This window comes from Camelus dromedarius, chromosome 14 (assembly GCF_036321535.1).
Source record: "Camelus dromedarius isolate mCamDro1 chromosome 14, mCamDro1.pat, whole genome shotgun sequence".
Classification (NCBI taxonomy): domain Eukaryota; kingdom Metazoa; phylum Chordata; class Mammalia; order Artiodactyla; family Camelidae; genus Camelus; species Camelus dromedarius.
Genome location: NC_087449.1, coordinates 49,940,026 through 49,960,621, shown reverse-complemented (window position 1 = coordinate 49,960,621; position 20,596 = coordinate 49,940,026). Strand labels below are relative to the sequence as shown.

Sequence of the window (20,596 nt, the reverse complement as noted above, 5' to 3'; positions counted from 1 at the left end):
GTTCCTTCACCAGCGTGGGTGTTTCTTGATCACCTGATGACCGGCTGGTGGTCACTTTGGTTTCATCACCAAAGTTGAGGGGAACCAGGCTTCATAGATGCGTTGGGACAGTCACTGGATGGGGTATCAGAAGCCATGTTCTAGTCCCAGGTGTCCCGTGGACCAGCTGCGTGTCCTGAGGCAGGTCCCCAGCTCCCTTGGGGTGGGAGGTCAGGGGAGGGCTGGCTGTGGTAAAGGAAAGTTGTCCCTCCTGGAAAATGGGACCAGCCTAGATCTCTGAATTTTTAACAACTCATTTTGTTAAGGACGAGCTGCCACCAAATAACCATTCCGCCCCCCTCCCCCACTCCACCTTCCCCATTTCCTAAACAAACCCTAGAAGGTCACTGTTGGTCCCCATGGAGTTAATGGGCCTGGACCTGCCTCTTAATTTAATGCAAATCCTAGCCTGCCTTATTGTGCAGGAGTTTCGGTTCATTTGTACTTTCTTGGTGACACAATCTGTCCCCGTCTCCAGTCGAGTCTCTAATCCTTGCAATTTCCACGGTGCTAGTAATTATGGGAAAAAACGTCTGAAGCACAGAAATTCTGCACCCTGTCTATGAGATTACACAGTTTAATGGAGTTTATTAAATTTATTCTCCCGTAGCCGAGATTAAACTCACTGTGCAGCTCCAGAGGGCAAAACAAGGACCAGTTGGTAGAATCTTCCAGCAGGCAGGCTGGAATTCAAAGGAAGAGCACTTTCTGATGTCAGAGCTTCTGGGCATCAAGTGAGCTGCCCCAGGCGGTCAGAGGCAAGGCCAGCAGGGTCCAGGGCCCGGCGTGGTCCCTGTAGGGTGTGGTAAAGAGCACGGGCTTGTGGGTCACACCTGGGTCCATTGCCCGATTCCCACTTCCCAGGGGTTTAGAAGAGTGAGTTGATTTTTCTAAGCCTCTCTTCTCCCATTTCCTCCTCCCTAAGATGATGACCGCCCTGCCAAGCTGCTTAGCACAGAGCAAAGCCAGGGAAAGGCCACACTATTTTTTTGTTATTTAGAGCTGGGAGGAGGTTTCCTCGGGAAGGGATATCCCCCAGACACCCTGGCTTCCCCCGTCCCACAGAGCTGGGGGACTTTGAGGAGAAGCAGGACCAGCTCACCAGGCCCCATCCTCTCTCTTTTTGGGAGCCTGATTGCCCTCAAGGAGCTTGCTGTCTGCCCTGCTCTCCCATTGCCGGAGGTTTTAGAACAATGACCCCCATCACCCTGACCTCGGGGAACCCTGTGGGAGTCCAGTGTTGCCTCTGATAAGGGGAAGTCACCGCTGTCTAATTCTGGGGTTCACAGTTAGGGTCTACATGCTCACAGGCCTGAACCCCATCCTCCAGCAATGGCTTTATCCATGATAAACAGGAGGCCCCTACTCCATCCACCATGCCCTGGATCTTCTAGTGGGTCAGAATCAGGAACGCAGACACTTCTATAAGGTCCCCTAAAGCCCCATTATTATTATCCTAAGGGCTGAGAGCTTAGGTCACCACTGACAAAGCAGCTGACCTGAGATCTCTCTTTCTAGAACATCCACTCCTCAAAGGCAAGAACCATGACACCCGTCCTCACCACTGTAACTCCAGCCCCAGCACAGAGCCCAGCACAAAGTAGATGCTCAATAAATAGTACTGAGTGTGTTAATTCTACCACCGTGACAGGGATGTGAATAAAGGCTCTGGGAGCACAGAATGGGGACACATAAGTCATGTGAGGGGAGGGGGCGAGCTGGGGAGGGGGGGCTTCCTGGGAAGCTGGCTCTTTGAACTCAGTCTTCAAGGGGACGTGGGAGAAACCAGTCAAGTCAGAGGTGACAGTGAGACCAGGTGTTTCAGGAACCAGAGGGCAGCTGCAGGGTCAAGAGTAATTTGTGAAAGTAAAAGGAATGCAGTTGAAGAGTCTGCAGGAGCCAGATGATGGACCATGAAGCCAGACCAAAGAGTCCGACAGGTTCCTGAGGTGAGCAAAGCATCGCTTCTCCCTAATATTTACAGAACATCTGCTGTGCACTAGGCATGGTCCTAAGCACCTTGCCTATGTGAACTCATTCAACAAGAAGCCTAGGAGGAAGGGGTCACCATCTTCTCTGTTAGCAGGTGTGGACACGGAGGCCAGGGAGGTTAGGTAAATCACCAAAGGCCACACAGCCATTAAGCGGTGGAACTGGGATTTGAACCTGGGTGCACAGGTCCTGGAGACCACTCTGTCAGCCACTACACTGTTCTTCAGCAGGAGTAATAGAAGGGTCATGCTGATAGTTCAAAAAAAGTGCTCTGAAGCCTCTGGGGACCTGATCTGAGTGTCAGAAGAGCTGAGCCCTTCAAATCATTCAGAAGAAGGAAAGGAGAGAGAAGTGGATCAACACTGATGGTGGAGCATCCGCATGGCAGCTTCTCTTACATCAGAGATTTTCAGAGATTCTCAACATCCCAGTGAGTCCAAATCTCATGTCAAGCCTGTCTGTTCCTGAGGACCAAGACTCTCCTCCCTGACCCAGAGACACCAGGTGGGTGGGTGGCAGGCACCAATAGGGGGAGAGACCAGCAGTGACCAATGGGAACCATGAGGCACCAGATAAACAAGTTCATACTCATAAGATAGAAGAATTGGATCAATTCCTTAAAAACTCCAAACTACCAGAGCTAAAGCAAGAGGAAGTAAATAATCTGGATAACTCTATAGGCATCAAACAAATTAAATTCATAATTAAAAAAAAATCCTGAAAAAGAATTCTTCAGGCCCAAGAGATTTCACTGGAGAGTTCTACGAAATTTTTAAAAAAGAACAAGTACCAATTTTATGCAATATCTTCAAGAAAATAAAGAACATCTATACAAAACCTACATCTAACTTACTTAGAGGTGAAATTCTGAATGTTTTCTGCCCAAGATTAGAAACAAGGCAAGGATATCTGCTCTTATCTCTCTTATTTAATGTAGTATTGGAATTCATAGCCACTGCAATAAGGTAAGAAAAAGAAATAAAAGGCATATCGTTTGGAAAAGAAGATATAAAATGATCCCTTTTGCAGACAATGGGTTATCTGTAGAAAATTTCAAGGAATCTGCAAAATATCTTCCAGAACTAAGTGTGTTCAGGTTTGGGGATACAAAATCAATGCACAAAAACCAATTATATTTCTATAAGTTAACAAAACACACGGACACCAAAATTAAAAACACAGTACTATTTACAATTGTATCAAAGAAAATGCAACATTTAGCTATACACTTAACAAAACATGTACAGAATCTGTATGCTGAAAATTATAAATTACACATAAAAGAAAGTGTAAAAGACCTAAATAAACAAATGGAGAAACAGACTATGCTCATGGACTTGAATGCCCAACCTAGTAAATATGTGAATTCTCACCAAACTGATACAAAGGTTTAACACAATTCTTATTAAAACCCCAGTGAGTTTTTTTTAATAAACATAGACAAGCTTATTCTAAAATTCATATGGAAAAACAGAGACACTAGGACAGCTAAAATAGTCTTGACAGGGAAGAAAATGGGAGGAATCACTGTATGTGATGTTAAGGGATAGTATATAGTTACATTAATCAAGACTCTGAGGTTTTGGTAGAAGGATAGACACATAGATGAATGGAACAAAAGAAAGAACCCTGAAACAAACCCACACAAATACGCTCAGATGGTTTTTGACAAAATGCAAAAGCAATTCAATGGAGGAAGGCTAGCCTACTCAACAAACAGAGCTGCAGCAATTGCACATCCATAAACAACAAAATTAACCTTGACACACTTATACAGAACTCAAAAAGGATCATATACGTAAATGCAAAACAGGAAACTTTAAGAAGAAAATATAGGAGGAAATCTTCATAACCTGAGGCTAAGCAAAAAGTTCTTAGACTTGACACCAAACATATGAATCATAAAAAGAAAAAATGATTAGGTTGAACCTCATTGGAATTAAAAAACTTTGCCTTTGTGAAAGCTCACTGGAGGAGGATTCTCTGAAAATGTGAAAAAGGCTTTTGTCCTAAAGAAGCAGAGTCAGGAGACACAAGAGTGTGAGCAAGGATGGTGGGGCTCTCCAGGAAAGCGTTGGCGAACTTGAACCAGGCAAGACAGAGGAAGTCAGAAAATGTCTTCACGCTACACCTGGATGAAGGCTTTTCTTTCAGTTGCTTGATGAAGAAACACTGGAAATGTATGTAGAAACTTCATCATTTCGTGCATTCATTCATCTGCTCAAGCATCCTATATTCATTGAATACCTTCTATGTGCCTCCTATTTTTCTATGTACTGGGACCAGAAATGGACAAGGTAGATAAGGTCTGTGTCTCCATCTGGAGCCCTGTGGTCACCACAGCAGAGGAATGGAGGCATAATGCCCACTCTTAACTGCCTCAGACCAGAAATGAGTGTGTTACTTCTGCTCTCAGTACACTGGCCAGAAAAAGTCACATGATGACAACCTCATGGCAAGGGATGCTGGGAAACACAGGGATATTGGGTGTCTCCTGTCTTGAGTACAAACTCCATGGAGGATTATGCAAAGTTTTTTGCACAAAATTACCCACATAGTAAACTGCTTATAGTTTTCATCTCATAGGTTGACTTGACTTCATCTCTCAAGGAATTCTTCAAGGCATTTCTTAAATCGATGAGTCAGGAAGCTACTGCAGGTCATGCCACACCCAGCCACGTGGATGGGGAAGTTACCACAGGATGACCACGGTTAAGATTCCCTCAGAAAGAGCCACACCAGCAAGAAAGCCCCCGGAGGACGTCACCTCAGCAAGGCTTCACTTTTCCTCTGGCTGACACACAACTCAAACACCACCTTTCTCCCGGATATGACAAGATGGGCAAAGAGAAACCTGACTGAGGTGAGGGCTGTGTCTCTGAGAAGAGCCTCATTAGTGAGAAGGAGCCAGGTGCTGGCTCTGGAATGTTCCATGACAGTGACTGAGTGGCCAGGCTTGGAGCCTGCATTAAATGTGACAGCAGGCAAACCAGGAGACGCGGCCAGTTCATCACATCTCCTCACCCGAGGGGTGTTAACGTGTCTGAGTGACCAGGACCACCTTCCCAGGAGGCTGAGGAACAAGGGACTCAAAAGGCACAGAGCCATGGGCCCAGCAGGGACCCCGAACAGTAGGCAGTCCAGGCTCTTCATCTTAACAATGGCCCACGCTCCTGAGATGCTCCCACTTTCATTTCCTAATTACTTCAAAAATCCAGTTAAGTGGTGTTATGGAGTTAATTGTGTCCCTCAAAGAGACAGAGTGAAGCCCTAACCCCAGTACCTGCGAATGAGACTTACTTGGAAATGGGGGCTTTGCAGATATAATCAGATTAAGATGAGGTCATTAGGATGAGCCGCAATCCAACAGGTCCCATGTCCTTGCAAGAAGAGGAGAATTAGGACACAGAGATGCACAGGGAGACACCTCGTAAAGGTGGAGGCAGAACCGGAGTGATGAGTCTACAAGCCAAGGAAGGCCCAGGGCTCCGGAAGCTGGAAGAGCAAGGATGACTCCTCCCCAGGGGCTTCGGAGGGAGCACGGCTCTGCTGACACCTTGATTTGGGACCTCTAGTTTTCAGAACTGTGAGACAATAAGTTTCAGTTGTTTAAAGTTGCTCAGTTTGTGGCACTTTGGTACAGCAGCTCATGGGAACGAATACAGCAGGTTGCCACCCCCATTTGTCAGGAGGGTAAACTGATCTCCAGAGGGGGCCATGCCCAGCCTAAGATCACACAGCCGTAAGCAAGGAGCAGGTCGAGGAAGCAGGGCCCTGGCCACCCATTCTCTAGGGCTGCTCAGCGAAAACGTGAGCTCCTCCAAGTGAGACAGGCTGGGACTTGGGACCTGGGACCTAGAACCCTGGGCTGTTGTGCTTGCACCGGGACGGAACAACAGAAGCAAAGAAACTATAAGGGACTAGAAATAACTGTGTGCATGGGCGATTGGGGCAAATTATGAACAACAAGATACAAAAAGACCAAAAGCCCAGCTGCCTACCACTTCTGAGGTGTTGGGAGCAAAAGCAGGACACTTACTGTGCATGATCCCGGCACACAGCACCACGGAGAGGTGGGCAGACCGCCTAAGCCACCTCTCCAGCCCCACCCCGGGGCCTGCCCCGACCCTCGTCCCATTTAAGGGCCCAGCTCGCACCCCTCCCCAAGGAGTGAAGAACCACTTACTTGTTTTCGCTCCCTCGTGCTGCAGCCCATGTCCCAGTAAAGCCTTGCCTGAATTTCTCATCTGGCCTCTTACCAATTTCTGTTGATTAAGGAGGCCAAGAACCCTGGTCGGTACCACATGTGCCCGGAAGAGATTTTGTCCTTGCCAGAGCTCTCTTCATTGTGAAGAGTGAGCGGATCTGTTTTCCCCTCCCAGATTCAAAAAGAAATTACAGCCCAGTTTTGAGGCCAACATCTCATTGACTACTTAAGTGTGGATGGCAGGTGGGTAACTGAGAATTCAAGGCTGAGCGAGGTGAGGCCATCTCAGATTCCTGGAGCAGATCCTAAGCACGCAGAGGGAGGGAGGGGCAGGGATGACCACACCATTCTGGTGGGATGTGTCTTATGTCAGCCCCATCCCCCCACCACTGCCCAGTTTAATCCTCTGCCTTCCGAACATGCACCAGAACTTCCCCACTCACCACTCACCATTCCTTCCTTCAGCAAACACTTATTGAGCACCAACTGTGTACCAGAGTCTGTGCTTAGTGCTGAGGGGCTGGTAGTGGGCAACACTGGGCCACTATTTCAAATTTCATTATATTCACAGTGAAATGAAATTCAGCACAGAAACCCATGATGATCATATGATACACATGGAGACTAAATGCAATGCAGACTCAGAGCGGGGATGCCTGAAGCAGACTGGGGAGTGGGGTGGGGCGAGCATCCATGAGGAGAGGGGCTGAATTCAGTTTTGGTGACTCAGAGATGCACATCAAAAGAGAAAAGAGAAAGAGGTGCTCTAGGTAGAAGGAACAGCACACGCAAACGTGCAGAGTCATGGCCAGCATGGGAACCAGGCCACAGTAGTTGGTTCGGGAGTGGACACATGAGTCTACAAAGTGCTTTTTTTCTGCTGAAGCTCCTGGGGGCCTTCAAGAGGAGGCCCACTCAGAGGAAAGCAGAGCCAAGAGATGGGGTGTAATGGATGCCTGACAACTTCATTTAAGTACCTGGATCCAGCTGTGCCTGAATCCCCTTGAACTTCTCTGTTACATGAGCCTATAAATTTCCGAGCTTTAAACTTAAGCCAGTGTGAATGTCTATTTCTTATGGCAGAAATGGACCCAATTAAAACAATCACCCCCATTTTCCCACACCACCATCAGGGGCAGTCAGTCACATGCTGGTCAGTTACCACCCAGGGGTTCAAGCCCAGACCTACTGTTTCTAATAGTGATGGGCTTAGGGAAAGCTGTAGGAGTTGGAGGCAGAGCAGCACAGTGACGGGCCTGCTGCAGGTCAGGGGAAGAAGACCTCCAGATGCAATTTACAGGATCTGAAATCGCTCAGTGAGCCAATCTAATTTGAGATGGCCTGTGTGGCAGACAGACTCCGCGATTTCCTGGAATCTTCGCTGCTCACCTCCCATGACCAGTCCGACCATGACAGTTCCGTTATCAGGTCTGGCAGGCCTGAGATGTCACAGTGCCCACCTGCTACATGAAGCAAGGAGGTGGGGGAGAAGTCATTTCACTCCCCTAACCCCCGGGGAGCAGCTCCTCGGCGGCCATCCAGACGTCCTGCGGCGGGTGGGAGAGTCTCCGGGAGGCCAGGGGCTCAAATGAACCTTGACAGGTAATCATCCCCCAAAGAAGCAGGTGGGTGAGTCCTGATTCGCGCTCACAGGGAAAGAAAGAGATGGACTTGCCTCCACCACCTCCCTAGGACTCCAGCCTGGAAGTTGCTGGAAACAATGCCAGTGAGGGGAGGCCTCCAGGTGCTGTGAGATCAACTTTCTGTTACAGCCCAGGATCCACCACCACGGAGAAACTGATGTCTCTCCTTCTAGTCCCACAGCTGCTGAGGGTAGGAATCGAATCTCGTTCACGTTGGCCTCCCGTGACCTAGTAAAGCACTGGCCCGTTGTAAGGGCTTATTCCCTATTTCTTGTACACCTGGATAAGTTATAATACATAAATATAACTAATGAATGGATAAGGTGACACGTGGGTCATGGAGGCCCATTCAAGCCTCGGGAGCACAGAAAGAGGAGGTGTCAGCCCCCCCACCCCAAATGGGCTGGGGGTGGTATCATCCAGAAAAGCCAATGCTCTAGCTAGTCTTGAAGAGACATCCTGGAGAAGGAGCATCTGAGCTGGGCCCTTGAAGGATTTGGGAAGGATTGGGAAGGGTTTGGGAACCAAGGAGAAGAGGGGATGTGTTCTAGGTGCATTCTGTGGGTGTGTGCGTACATGCCTGGTGTGTGCGTGTGTGTGCATGTATGTGTGCAGTGTGTGCATGCATGTGAGTGTAAATATTTGCTCAGAGACTGGTGGGATTGACCTCGTGGGAGATAAATGAGACTCTGGGTTCAGGGGACCCACTAGATTCTCATAACAATCCCAGGAGAAAAATGCAATTGTACTCACTCCGCAGATGAGGGAACTGAGGCTCAGGGAGGTGGGGTGACCTGTGCTAAGTCACACGGGGCAGAGCCACGATCCAACCGAGGCCTAACTGAGGGCTGCCCACCCTCATCCCAGCTCATCCAAGGAAATCAGGCCCCCTGTCTGCAGAGGCTTGGAGGAGCCAGCGGCTGGGCATGGGGGCAGGGCCGGAGGCTCTGCTGATGGCGCACCTTGGGGCACAGACCTCTCCCTGGGGCTTTTCTAGTTCTGAAACAAAGGGCCAAAAAAGATAGCTTTCAGGATCAGCCCATGGTGGAGGGGTGGCAGGCTGGAGCCCAGAAGGTGTATGCCTGGGGTCCAGCCCTGAATGCAGACTTACCTGGAGAGGCGTAAGGCTGGATGGTCTGTCAGAATCTGAGTCCCGGCTGGTTTCCACTGCCCCTGCCCACCGGGGGGCCTCACCCTCCAGGGCCAAAAGGCAGCCTTGTGCACTGCAGGTGGGCCTGGGGCCTTCCTACCTGTCCGGCCCCATCCTCCTGGAGGTGGGAGGGAGACACTGGAGGAAACAGAGTCCATGATAAAGTCCAGGGTGGGATGGTGGGATAGAGCAGACACAAGTCCCACCTGGCCTGGGACAGTCCCACTTTATGCCTGCTGTCTGGACATGATTCGTAGCCGTGTCCCCTTGCTCTCTGAAATGTCCTGGCCTGGACAGTCATTACAGGGTCATCTAAGGTGGGGTGTCCTCTAAAGAAAGGAGAACGAACACCAACTCGCTTCCTATCAGTGCACAGGGGCCCTGACACAATTTCCTTTATTTAATCCTCCCAAGCACCCTGAATCCTAAAGGGCTTTTCGCACACCAGCCCCTGTCAGAGGATAGGTATTAGATGTTCCAGGAAAGATCGCTTCCTGGGCCAAGTGCACCTTTCATGTGCTAATCCGTGCAGCAGGATGGAAGAAAACACAGCACGCTGCCCCGGGGGCACCTCCAGCAGGAGGGCAGGCGGGAGATGAATCTTTGCAGCGCTCTCTTTGGATCACCCAGACAGGTGGGGGAAAGAATTTCATCACGTTTGAGGCAAAACAACCACTGTAAGAATAACAATCATACATCTTCCACAGTGTTTTGTCGTATCGGAAATAGAAACCCAAAATCGATGGCTTGTTGTTTCGCCAGGCGGGAGGGAGGGTTTGGAGAACTCCCGCCTGGGCTCTGAGCTCAGTGTAGTGTGGGGTGGAGGGGGAACAGCGCAGGGAGGAGAGCGGTCCCATCGAGCAGAATCAGGAAACCAGAGGGCGCAGGATCACAGGGCCCTGAGCCCTGGGAGACCCAACATCCCACAGCGGCCGGCCTGGGGCTCAAGCCAGTTTACCTAATACTGAGGGCAAAGTGTCGGGAGGACCTGGGGACCCCACCGGAGACACGGGAGGCCTGGGTGCTCCTTGGTTCTGCACGAGGCACCTGAGTCTGTAGCATTGAGGCGGCAGCTGGGATTGCTCCCGATACCTCCCTCCCTCCTTCTGCCGCGTGACCCTGGCTCGGGCAAAGCACAGTTCCCAGTCCCTCTGATGCTGGATGTGGCCATGAACTCATGTTGGCCAATGAAACATAGCAGAAGTGACAATTGCTAGTCCTGAACTGAGGCCTTAAAAGGCATAACTTGGTCATGAGCTCACCCTCCTTGCATTTCAGCCATGGTCCCTGAGAAGAACAGGGGTCCCCTGGCTCCAGGAGCAGCCCGAGGAGCACCCCTGGAGCTCACCCAAGACCTGAAACAGAACCCCTGCCCCAAGCAGCCCACAGACTCATGAATGAGAAATAAATGTTTGCTGCTATCAGCCCCTGAGATTTTGAGGTCGTTATAGAGAAAAAACAAAAGCAAAAACAAAACACAAATGCAGTCACCCATGCAAATTTCACAGCAGAGTCCTTCTCCTAGAAGCACCTGCGAGCATCCTCAGCACACCCCACCCCTCGGAACCTGCTGCTCCGGGCAGGGCAGGTTATTCTCCTGGCAACCAGGATGCCTTAGACTTCCCCACCAGCAAGAAATAAAGGGGCCACATTAACGTCAGGCAACAGCCCTCCACCCACCAGAGGACCATAGAACCTCACTTCCTTCTTGGGTCTCCCCAGTGATCTCTGAGCACCTGCAGTGGGTGGGGCGTGTTCTCAGGGCTCCCTCTGCCCTCAGCATCCACCTGCCCTTCTCATGGGCTGCTCACCCTGCAGTGGGGCCTCCCACCTCTGCAGCAGTGCTGGTGTCTCCAGGAGTTGTGCCTCTGCTGAGGGCTCAGGTCTCTCCCTGCTCCAATAGGCAGTAGCCCCGAGGCCAGGAAGGGAAAGAGCGTGATGCAGTCATCTCCCCCTCATCATCACTTACCCCTTTATCCCCAGGCACCTGCCTCCAGAAATAAATTCTCCTCTCCTCTTTTAATCCAAGGTATTTGAATAATGAAACAAGATACTTACGGGAGAGATGATGTCTAAGTCTACACGCCAAGGGAAGCTGGGCCCCAGTTCCTTTTCATCCAGAACAACTCTGCCCATTTAACAGATGAAGAAACTAAGGCCCACGGAGGCAACTCAAGTCGCCCAATCTTGCACTGCTGCTAAGGGACAGAAATGGGGATGAGCCCAGATCCCTGTGCTTCCAAAGAGCTTTTCTCCTCTCGTGCTTCTTAACTTTTCCTGGGGAAGAACCCTTGAAGTTTTGTGTTTACCTTCAAAATTCATGTGACTTTTGCAATCCACTCCATGTAATTTCTGTCTTGATTCTAATCCAAAAGTAAGATTTACATTTCTTGCCACCTGAGACCAAAAAAAAAAAAAAGGGCAGCTGCTTCTTCCGTAGTTTCATGTACCTGCTGGTGCAGTGCAGACCCCCAGGGGTAAGCCAGCCCCAGACTGAGGGTCCCAGAGGCACAGAACACACCGCCTGAGGGTCGGAGCAGAATGTGCTAGAAGCAGGGAACTAGGCTCATTGACTTGCTGTTAGAAGCTTAGGAGAATTAGGCCAGGGGGAGGGGGAGCACCTGGGTACCATCTGCCAGCATGAGGGTCAGAAATCATGGAATTCAACCTAGAAAACTAATGAACTTATCTTGGACTCTGATGTCTCCATTTTACAGATGGGGAAACTGAGGACTAAAGAGGGAAGGCAGCCTGCCCAGAGTCACCCAGAGAAGTGGAGCTGGATCTGGCCAGAATCTGGTCTCCTCAAGCCCGCTCCGTGGAGTCCACCATCTTCCATCCCCTAGGCCCTGCACTGGGCCTCAGCGGCCTCACTGGCGCTGGTGCTGACCAGAAGTGGGAGGCTATGGGCTCTGTTCTCCAGGAGCTCCCAGAGCAGGGATGGGAGGGAGGGGAGCAGGCCACCTCCTTCTACCCCTTGCTGAGTCACCTCCCAGCTGTGTGACCTTAGGCAGCAGCGACAACATCTCTGAGCCTGGATCTCATCAGTTCTGAAACAGAGAGCGTGATAGTTGTATATGGTGAGGACCGAACGAGAGGGGACAGGTGGGCACAGATCGTGGTGCCCCACAGTGACCGTTCTGCACAGGTGACCTGTTATTTTCCTTATGATTTTGACAGTTGTCATCATGGTCATTCCTGGAGGCAGATTCAGGCTGAAGGAGGGTCTGGACGGTATTTAAGAGCCAGGCGAGAGCTCACCTGTTTGGGGTCCAGGCGGGTTTCATGGAGGAAGCTCCGTCTGAGCTGGGCCCAGAGCACGCTGGGCAGGGTATGCCATCTCAGTGCCGAGGGCGGAGGGGCCCAGCAGGCGGGGAAAAGCCCTGCTCCGAGCTTGGCAGAGGGGCAGGCAGAGCCGGGGAAGAAACAAAGCTGCCAGTGGGACCTACTGTGGGTCCAGGGCTTGTCACATGCAAACCACAGTCTCCTCCCCTGCTCTGAGCAGTGTCATGAGGCGAGTGTCATGATCTCAATGCACACATGGGGAAACTGAGGCTCAGAGAGGTTAAGTAACTGGGCAAGCCAGAGAAATAGTTAACCCAGTACTCAATACAGGGCTGGTATGTGTTATTATTCTAGTGTAGGGGTAACAGTGGGCCTTTGTGAGCTCCTACTGTGTGCTCTAATCTAGAGTGAAGCTTTCCCAGGGCCCTGCACCCAGTAGGTCCAGCTTGCTCTGGAGGCAGTAGAGTTGTGATGAAAGAATCACAGAAGACAGACTCTCTCTTCATGGGAATTCCTTTCTGACTGCTGTTTCCTCATCCAGACTGAGTTGGAAGTAGGTGGACAAACCAGACTGAGGGCCTACTGTGTGCTGGTAGGTTGCCTTGTCTGATTTCACTGAACCCTCCTGGTAGCCCAGGGAGGGCCCACCATCGTCCCTGCTCTGCTGGTGAGAAAACAGGCCCAGCGAGGAGGAGATCCCGCTGCAGAGCACACAGTGGGGACGGGGAAAGCCTGCACTTGAACCTGGTGAACATGGTCTGGAAGACTCTACCTGCCCGTTGGGCCGACCTCTCAGAATCCCCACCCCTGACCTCTCTGACTGTGAAGGCGCATATGTGGATGAGACTAACGGAGCAGGGGGCTTCCTGGAGGAGGTGGGAGATCAAGGTGGGCCCTGACAGATGGGTGAGACCAGAGAGGTGGGCACAGGCAGAGACTGGTAGGTTCAGGGGCAGGTATGGCCAAGACAGAGAAGAGAAGGCTGGCCAGGCTGCGTGGAGGAGAGGCTGGGAGTGCCTGTCCAGGGTGCAGGCTCTGTCTCAGGGCTGGGGGACCAGGAAAGGTGGCGGTGGATGGGCCAGAGGCCTCAGGGAGAAGACAGACTGAGTTCTCAAAATCGCATGGCTGGACCAAGACAGACTCGACCTCTCAGGGACCTCCCTCCTGGCATCCAGCAGGGGCCTGGAGCTCTGGACAAAGCTGACTGTATTCCTCCTTCCCCCTCCCTCTGTCTCCTCAGCCCTCTGCCGCATGGCCTAGCCAGGAGGGTTCAGATGCAGCCGAGATTGTGCTGCACTGAACTGTAGATTATTACGGAGGCATGACAGTGTTTTAAATGGTCCAGCGAATATCGGAATGTGATTAGAGGTGCATCCATCGGTTCACTGCGCTATGTACTGCGTCCCCGCTATGTTCCAGGCGCCGTGCTGGGCCCTGCTCCTTCCTTTACAGCAGCCACCAGTCCCGGCCGGCCTGTGCTTGGTGCAATGTGGGGACCCTCATCTATCGTCCCCAACCAAGAAGGGGGGACCACCACTGTCCTTGTTCTAATAGTGGGAAGTTTTAGACCCAGAGGGCCTGACGGTCCTCTCCAGGGAAAGTCCCGGGGCAGGCGGAGAAGCAGAAGGGTGTCAGGAGTGGGCAAAGCCCCTGCCAAGAACCTCCCCTGCTCACCCTACCCGCCAGACCCCCCAATTCTGGACCTGTGGGCAAGGATCTGGTAAAGGCGCTTGCTGGGGACAAACCTGGAGGAAGGAGGCTGTGGAAGGAGCCACAGAACATTCAAGATTAAATGCCCACAAGCCTGAGCTCCCCTCCCAGGTCCGGGGTGGCTCTCTGCTCCTCTTCCTCCAACTGAGGGGCTGCTGCTCGTTTCCTCTGTCCCTGGGCCAGCCCTGGACAGACACATGAAGCCCGGCCCGCTGGAGCTGCTGCCCAGACACGGGCGCACCTCTGAGACAGTGGGGAGGAGCTGGGGCAGCACCAGAGGCTGGTGGGGGCATGTGTGTGTGTGTGTGTGTGTAAGAGGGAGACACACACACACACACACACACAGATCAGAGAAAGAGATTCTGAAACTCAGAGGGAGACAGAAAGTGAATCAACAAGGGAAAACAGAGACACAGAATAGATAGATTTCTGGCCACAGCAGGAGGAGGAGGAGGAGGATTAAAATCATCTGGTCCAAACACCCCCGCTCCCATCATACAGATGAGGGAAGCTGAGACCCAGAAAAGGCAGGAGCCAGGAGAGAGGGAGCAGGAAGGAGAGCCCAGGTTTTCAGGCCCTGCCCTGCACTGGCCCCTCTGGATCTCAGCTACACTGAGGGGGCCCTGGGTCAGCTCAGCCTTCGCTATGTTCCCCAGGCTCCTCAGCACCCACAACCCCACATCCAAATGGAGCTTTTCAAAAGCAAAGACACACTGCTGCTGATGTCAGACCTGGAATCACATTGTGCCCTGAAAAGGCCTCTGGGCGGTAGGGCCCTGGGCAGGGAGCCGAGAGCCCCAGAGGCCGGCAGGGGCCTTGCAGGGATCCGGGTACCCCTGGAGTGCCTGCTGTGTAAGAACGTGGCTCATCTAATTCTCACAACCACCCAGAGAGATGCAGCTTGATATCCGCAGTTCACAGGTTCAGAGAGGTTAAGCAACCTGATCAAAGTCACACAGTCTATAAGAGCTGGAGCCTGGTCTAAATCAGGGTCTGCTGATGGCTGAGTCCCAGATGCTCTGTTATCAGGGTCCCTTCAAGCCAGGGTGTTGGGGACAGAACACCAGCTCAGGCCCCAGCCCTGCCACACCTGCCTTGTCCATGGGCTAGGTCTTCACCTCTCTGAGCCCTGAGAAGTGGAGGCTTGTTGCTTCTTACCTTGCAGAGGACTGAACCGTCAGTGGTGGAAGATGCCTGCCCAACAGTAGACGCTCAGCCTCTGGTCCCTGCTTCCCCAGCTCTGACAGGCTGTGGCCCAATAACCACACCCCCCGGCCCTCTGAAGAATGAGGAGCTGGTCCGAAGCCTCTCCTCCTGGGCGGTGCCCTGGTGTCCAGGAAGCAGGGCTTCCTTGTCTGCTCCTCCCTGAGAGCCCCGGCTCTGCTGGGCAAATTTGGCATCAATTTCCTGACCAAGCAATGTCCTACCAAATCCCACTTCAGGCAGGTGGCCTGGGGAGCTGCAGGCCAGCTGAGGGGTGGTCACCCCCTGGGCACATGCTGCCGCAGTGAGTGAGTGAGACCTTAGGCTGGGCAGTTCCTTCAACTTGGCAGCCCTCCACGGGGATCCCAGCCCAGGGCCACTTCCCACAGCCCTGCCAGCAGCTGGGGGCAGGCGCCCATTCCTGGAGCAGAGTCTGGGGGTGCATCACGGTGTCCATTGCTTTCCTTGGTATCTTTGAGCCTCAGTTACATGTCTGTAAAATGGGTGACCATTTGTACCAATCCCATGGAAGGTTGTGAGGATTAAATAGGAAACTGTAGCCTTAGTGTCGGATACTTTGTAAGCGCTTAATACCGGTGTCTGATGTTAGCAGCAGTAGCAGTAATAGTAGTAGTTGTAGTCCCTGCCCACCCCCCCACGTTCACCCCTTCACCCTGGTGCAGGCTCCCGCTCATCTCTGTCCTTGCCTCCCCCGTCCCCTGCCTGTCCCCATCCATCTGGCTCACTGCTCACCTCCTCCACTACAAGACCTTCAGGGGCCCTCACTGCGAGGTCGTAACCCGGCACTCAAGGCTCTGCTTCTTGTCCCCACCAGCCACCACCTGCACTGCCGCCGCGGTTTCCACCACTTCCCTTCTGGTGACCAGTGCGCCAGGCGAACCAAGCTCGTCTTCAGGATCCCTGACAGAGGTGCCCCAGTGCCAGGCCTTTGCTCAGACTGTCCCTGGGGCTGAGTGTGCCCTTGTGCTTATCTCCACATCTCCATATCCCACCCCAACGGCAAGACTCAGCTTGAGTGCCTCCTCCTCCAGAATGTCAGACCTGGTTCACTGAAGTCCTTTTGGCCCTGCCCTGCGCCCTCTAGGTTAGGCACGCCTTCTGCCCTCGCCCCACTTGCATAGCCGTCCCAGGCCTTCCTTCTCTTGAATCTCCAATCAGAGTAAATTCACACCATCAGTTTTCACAGAGGCTGTCCTCCAGGCTTGGAGGCTCTCGCCCACCCTTCTGGCAAGTCAGCTCTTTCCCGCCCATCCGGTTCTATGACCTCATCACAACCTGTGTTCCTTTGTCACCGTGTGCAGTCACCCACGTGCCCTGTGGGCTTTGAATTGCCTCTGTCTCCCCTCTTAACGGAGCTCCCCTGCTGCATCACCAGCCCTGCACACATCAGGGCTCAGTAAACACCTGAGAAGTGAGTGAGCATGTCTGTCTGAGAGGTGGTGCCATCTGTCCCAGCCCTACATGCTGGGTGGGGGCAGGATGGTGACCCCAGCCCTGCTTCCCAGCACCAGGACTGATTCCCTCCTGACAGGTTGGATCCAAGGGGTTTGGTCACTCTGCCAGCCCTGAGGCCTGCCTGGTCCCTGGGTCTCCACCTGCATGAAGCCCCCAGGGGTGGCCTTCCCTGGGGAGGGGTCTGGGAGTACTGGAGGGTAGGGGGAGGAAGAGGCCCAGAGCCAGGCCAGGAGGACACCAGCATCAACCTCCTGCTGCCCTCCCCCCAACAGCGCCCGCTGTCTGTGCCCCACAGCCTGTCTCAGCACCACCTCCAGGAAGCCTCTGTGGCTCCTTCATCACCACCAGCATCTCCTCTGTCCACCTATGGGCCTGAGACCACAGGGGGGCAGCCTTTAAGTCTTGACTCCTCCTCTATCTGTTGCGCCCCCAACACTGTGTGATGGCCTCCAGTTCCACAGCAGCCCCATTTTACCAGTGAGGAAACTGAGAGTCAGAGAGGCTGAATGACTTGCCCAAGGTCACATAGGAAGTGGAGAAGATCAGACTTGTGTTCTTCCTGCTACACCTGGACAAGGTGATTCAGGAGCCCCACTTGGGTTTGCAAAGTGTCCCTTCCCTAAGGATCAGCTGAGGGTGGCCTGCCTGCCCCAAATTGTAATTGATCCTCCCTTGAAAGAAAGAGAGACACGGGCAGAGAGAGACAAACAGACAGAGACACTTGGAAAGAGGGAGCAAGTACAAAGAGAGATGAGGGAGAGAGAGAGAGGGAACCAGTGCAGAGAAAGGAGTGGGGAGAGATAAAGGAAAGAGATTTACACAGAGAAAGGAGGAAGGGAGGGAGGGAGGGAGTGGGGGGGGGAGAGAGAAAGGAAGGAAGAAAGAAAAAGAAAGAAAAGAAAAAAAGAAAGAAAGAAGGAAAGAAGGAAGCAAAGAAGGAAAGAAAAGCGAGAGAGAAAGAAAGAAAGAGGGAGGGAGGAAGGAAAAAAAGAAGGGAGGAAGGAAGGAAGAAACAGAGACACCTAGAGGGAGGTAAAGGTAGAAAACACATAAAAAGAGAAAGATACAGACTGCATGCAAACACACAGAGAGAGGAAGAGAGAGAGCCTTTGGGAGCGGGTTTAAAAATGAGAGTGTGACACAGGCATAAAGAGAGTGAGAAATGTACTCATACACACCCCCAACCACGGCCCCAGCGCACACATCCAGACAGAGATGGAGGGGAGAGATACAATTCAGACAGGTGGAGAGAAAAAATGAGTGTGGGGGCACAGAAGAAAAAAGGACACAGATAGCAAGACAGAAAAAGAGATAGGGAGAGATTAATTCACTCACAGAGAGAGAGAGAGAGTGATGGGGAGAGGCCAGGGGAAAAAGCTGGAGGGGAGGGTACTGGAGGGAGGCGGGAACCAGCGACACCCGGAGCACCAGATGCTCGGAGCTCACCCCCTCTCCTTCCCAGCCCGCACTCCCCTTTCCTCCACCACCTCCTGACTTGGTTCACAGGGGCCTGAAATGTCAGCCGGAATGGAGACCTTAACCCTCCCAGGTCCAGCTGCCCAGACGTACTCTCCTCCTGCCCTGAGCTCTAACAACAAATTGGTATCATGGGATCATCTGCATTGAGCTTTCCACTCCCGTCTTCACCTTGAACTAGACTCACTGATGGACCAGATGGAAGGACAGAGACCTGCCCAGCATTTGCTCCCCCAGCCCAGGCCTCAGGGTCGCTTGGTTCTCTCTGCTGGTTTCTGGGCCACAAGGACTGGAGGTGGGCTCGACCCCCCAGCAAGCCTCTGCTGGGCACCCATGGTGGGCAAGATGCAGCCCAGGGACCCCTAATGTGGAAGGCAGGCAGCCCAGCGCATATGCCCCTCGCTGGCTGTATGACTGTGGTGCCATCTGACCTCTTGAAGCCTCGACATCCACCTCTGTGAAATGGGGATAATTGGGCCTCCGTCTCCCTAGCTCACCTGCAGCTGAGGAAGCAGAATTGGAGGGAGAGTGGCTGACTCCCCTCCTCTTCTGAGGCTAAACACAAAGAGAAGAGGCGAATGTCCAATCTTGAGTGCCCCAAACCACATTCCAGCACTTGCCAGGGCAGTGGGCCTTTCGGATGCAGGGAGCCGAGCTGGAAGATGTATCAAACACGCCCACCACGGCCAGTTCTCTCTCTGCTGCTGCGGTTTAATCCCTCCCGGAGAACGAGACCGGGAAGACAGTGCTAATTTAATTTGCCAGAGCGAATAAAGATAAGACAGTAACCGAGGTGATGAAGCGCTGGGCGCACGCAATTCCCACCGCGACACCCCACGCGGGAGCTGATGAAGCCAGAACGACCATCTCTGTCTGTTTGCCTCCTCTGTCGCTGAGGACAGCCGGCTCCCCTGGCTGGGTGGTGGGCGTGAGGGGGTGTGTGAACAGGCAAATGAGATCAAGGGGAGGAAGGAGAGGGTTTTCTGGTGCCCGCGATCCCCCCCCCCCCCGATGGAGGCGTGGGCACTCGGGGCCCTGTCTGTGAATGAGCACTTCGCCATCAGCCCCCCGGGCTGGGAGGGAGCACAGGTGCAGGGTGTAATCGGGTGTACTTGCACGTGCGTCCGTCACTGAACCCAAAGGCTGTCCTGCCAGGCTGGATTCGGAGTCCTTGGGGACCAGGATTAGCTAGGTCCACGGGGAGGGTATTGTTGGAACACACAGGGGCACGTGCACCCTGCGCACTGGAAGGCTCTTCAGTGGCACTCACAGGGATTGGTGTCATCAGAGAGAAAAGGACAGTGTCCTCGGAGCCATGGCAAGACTTGCTGGGGTGGGGGGACCCCTGGTACGCGTTGGGGCTGAGGCATCAACCCGCCCAGACAAGGGTGTGACGTTCCCTGCTGCTTACAGGCCGCGTTAGCCAGAGTGAGTTTACTACTTCTCTAAGCCTCAGTGTCTCCATCTGAGGAATGGGGACAGTTGTAGCACCCCACTTCTAGACTTCCGGGGAGAACTGAGAGGCGGTGCCTGGAAAGAACCCGGCTCAGCGCCCAGCGCACAGGAGGGGCTCCATGATCACGAGTTACCATCCGTGTCATTACCATGGGGATCGATCACATGGCTCCTTCCCGGGTCAACGTGGAGCACGTGTTCATCTGTGAATGCGGGGAGAGGAGCCCACTGCGCTGGTTCACAGACCTCGTGGGCAGTGGCATTTATGGCCATAGGGAGAGACCTTTGTGTCACCTCCAAGGTGTCATTCCTTTGTGGCTCAGACAGTGAGGACTTGGTGCCTGGCCGAGAGGGAGGGAAAGCAGGTGGAACGTCTTCCTCCAGGGCCCAAGAGTTTGGACGTTATGCAAAGCCCGAGACCTACTTTGCTGGAAGCGAAAACAATTTGCAGCAACACAAAAGGAGGCATTAGAGAGAGAGCCAGGAGCCCCCGCAAAGGAAGGGAGGAACTGACTGTGGAAGAGCAATTCAAATGCAGCCAAAGCCTGAACACGTCTGCCTGGGACCCGGGCTTCTGTTCACAGGGAATGAAGGATCCACGTGCAGGTGTCCTGGCCCCTGACGGCGGGGCAGGGGTAGGGGGAGAGGAGTGGCAGGGAGCAAACCCCCTGCAGACGCCAGGCCTTCCAGGAAGAGCTCCGCTGTTCGCTGCCTTTGTCGTGCAGTCTGCAGTGACAACAGCTGGGTCTTCCTGGGCTGCCTGTGCCTGGGCTGGGGCGACGGCTGCTGTGTGGGCTCTTGGGGCCTAGGTCGGAGTGCAGAGGAAGAGCGGAGTCACAGCCAGTGACAGGATGGGTGCTGGAGCTGGGAGGCCGGGCCAGGCTCAGGTTCAAGGGAGGCTGTGAGCCCATCTGGAGCTTCAGGAAGAAGAGGTGGTGGGGCTGATGGGTTTAGATGAAG

At 53.2% G+C, this 20,596-nt stretch overlaps 1 long non-coding RNA gene across 13 annotated transcripts; it reads right to left on the bottom strand.

Annotated features, from left to right (window-relative positions):
* Positions 1 to 372: 372 nt before the first annotated feature.
* On the bottom strand, positions 373 to 15,290 carry LOC116156808 (uncharacterized). Of its 13 annotated transcripts, none has more exons than XR_010383899.1 (6): positions 15,185 to 15,290; positions 11,717 to 12,081; positions 11,341 to 11,428; positions 8,993 to 11,229; positions 5,332 to 8,880; positions 2,786 to 4,203 (listed from the first exon to the last, which is right to left on the bottom strand). It is a non-coding gene; the product is annotated as an uncharacterized LOC116156808 (long non-coding RNA). The 13 variants fall into 13 exon arrangements; XR_010383905.1 differs by lacking the exon at positions 11,717 to 12,081 and having other exon boundaries at positions 5,332 to 6,296; positions 7,428 to 8,880; XR_010383906.1 differs by lacking the exon at positions 11,717 to 12,081 and having other exon boundaries at positions 2,787 to 4,203; positions 5,332 to 5,411; positions 6,218 to 8,880.
* Between the last annotated feature and the right edge of the window lie 5,306 nt (positions 15,291 to 20,596).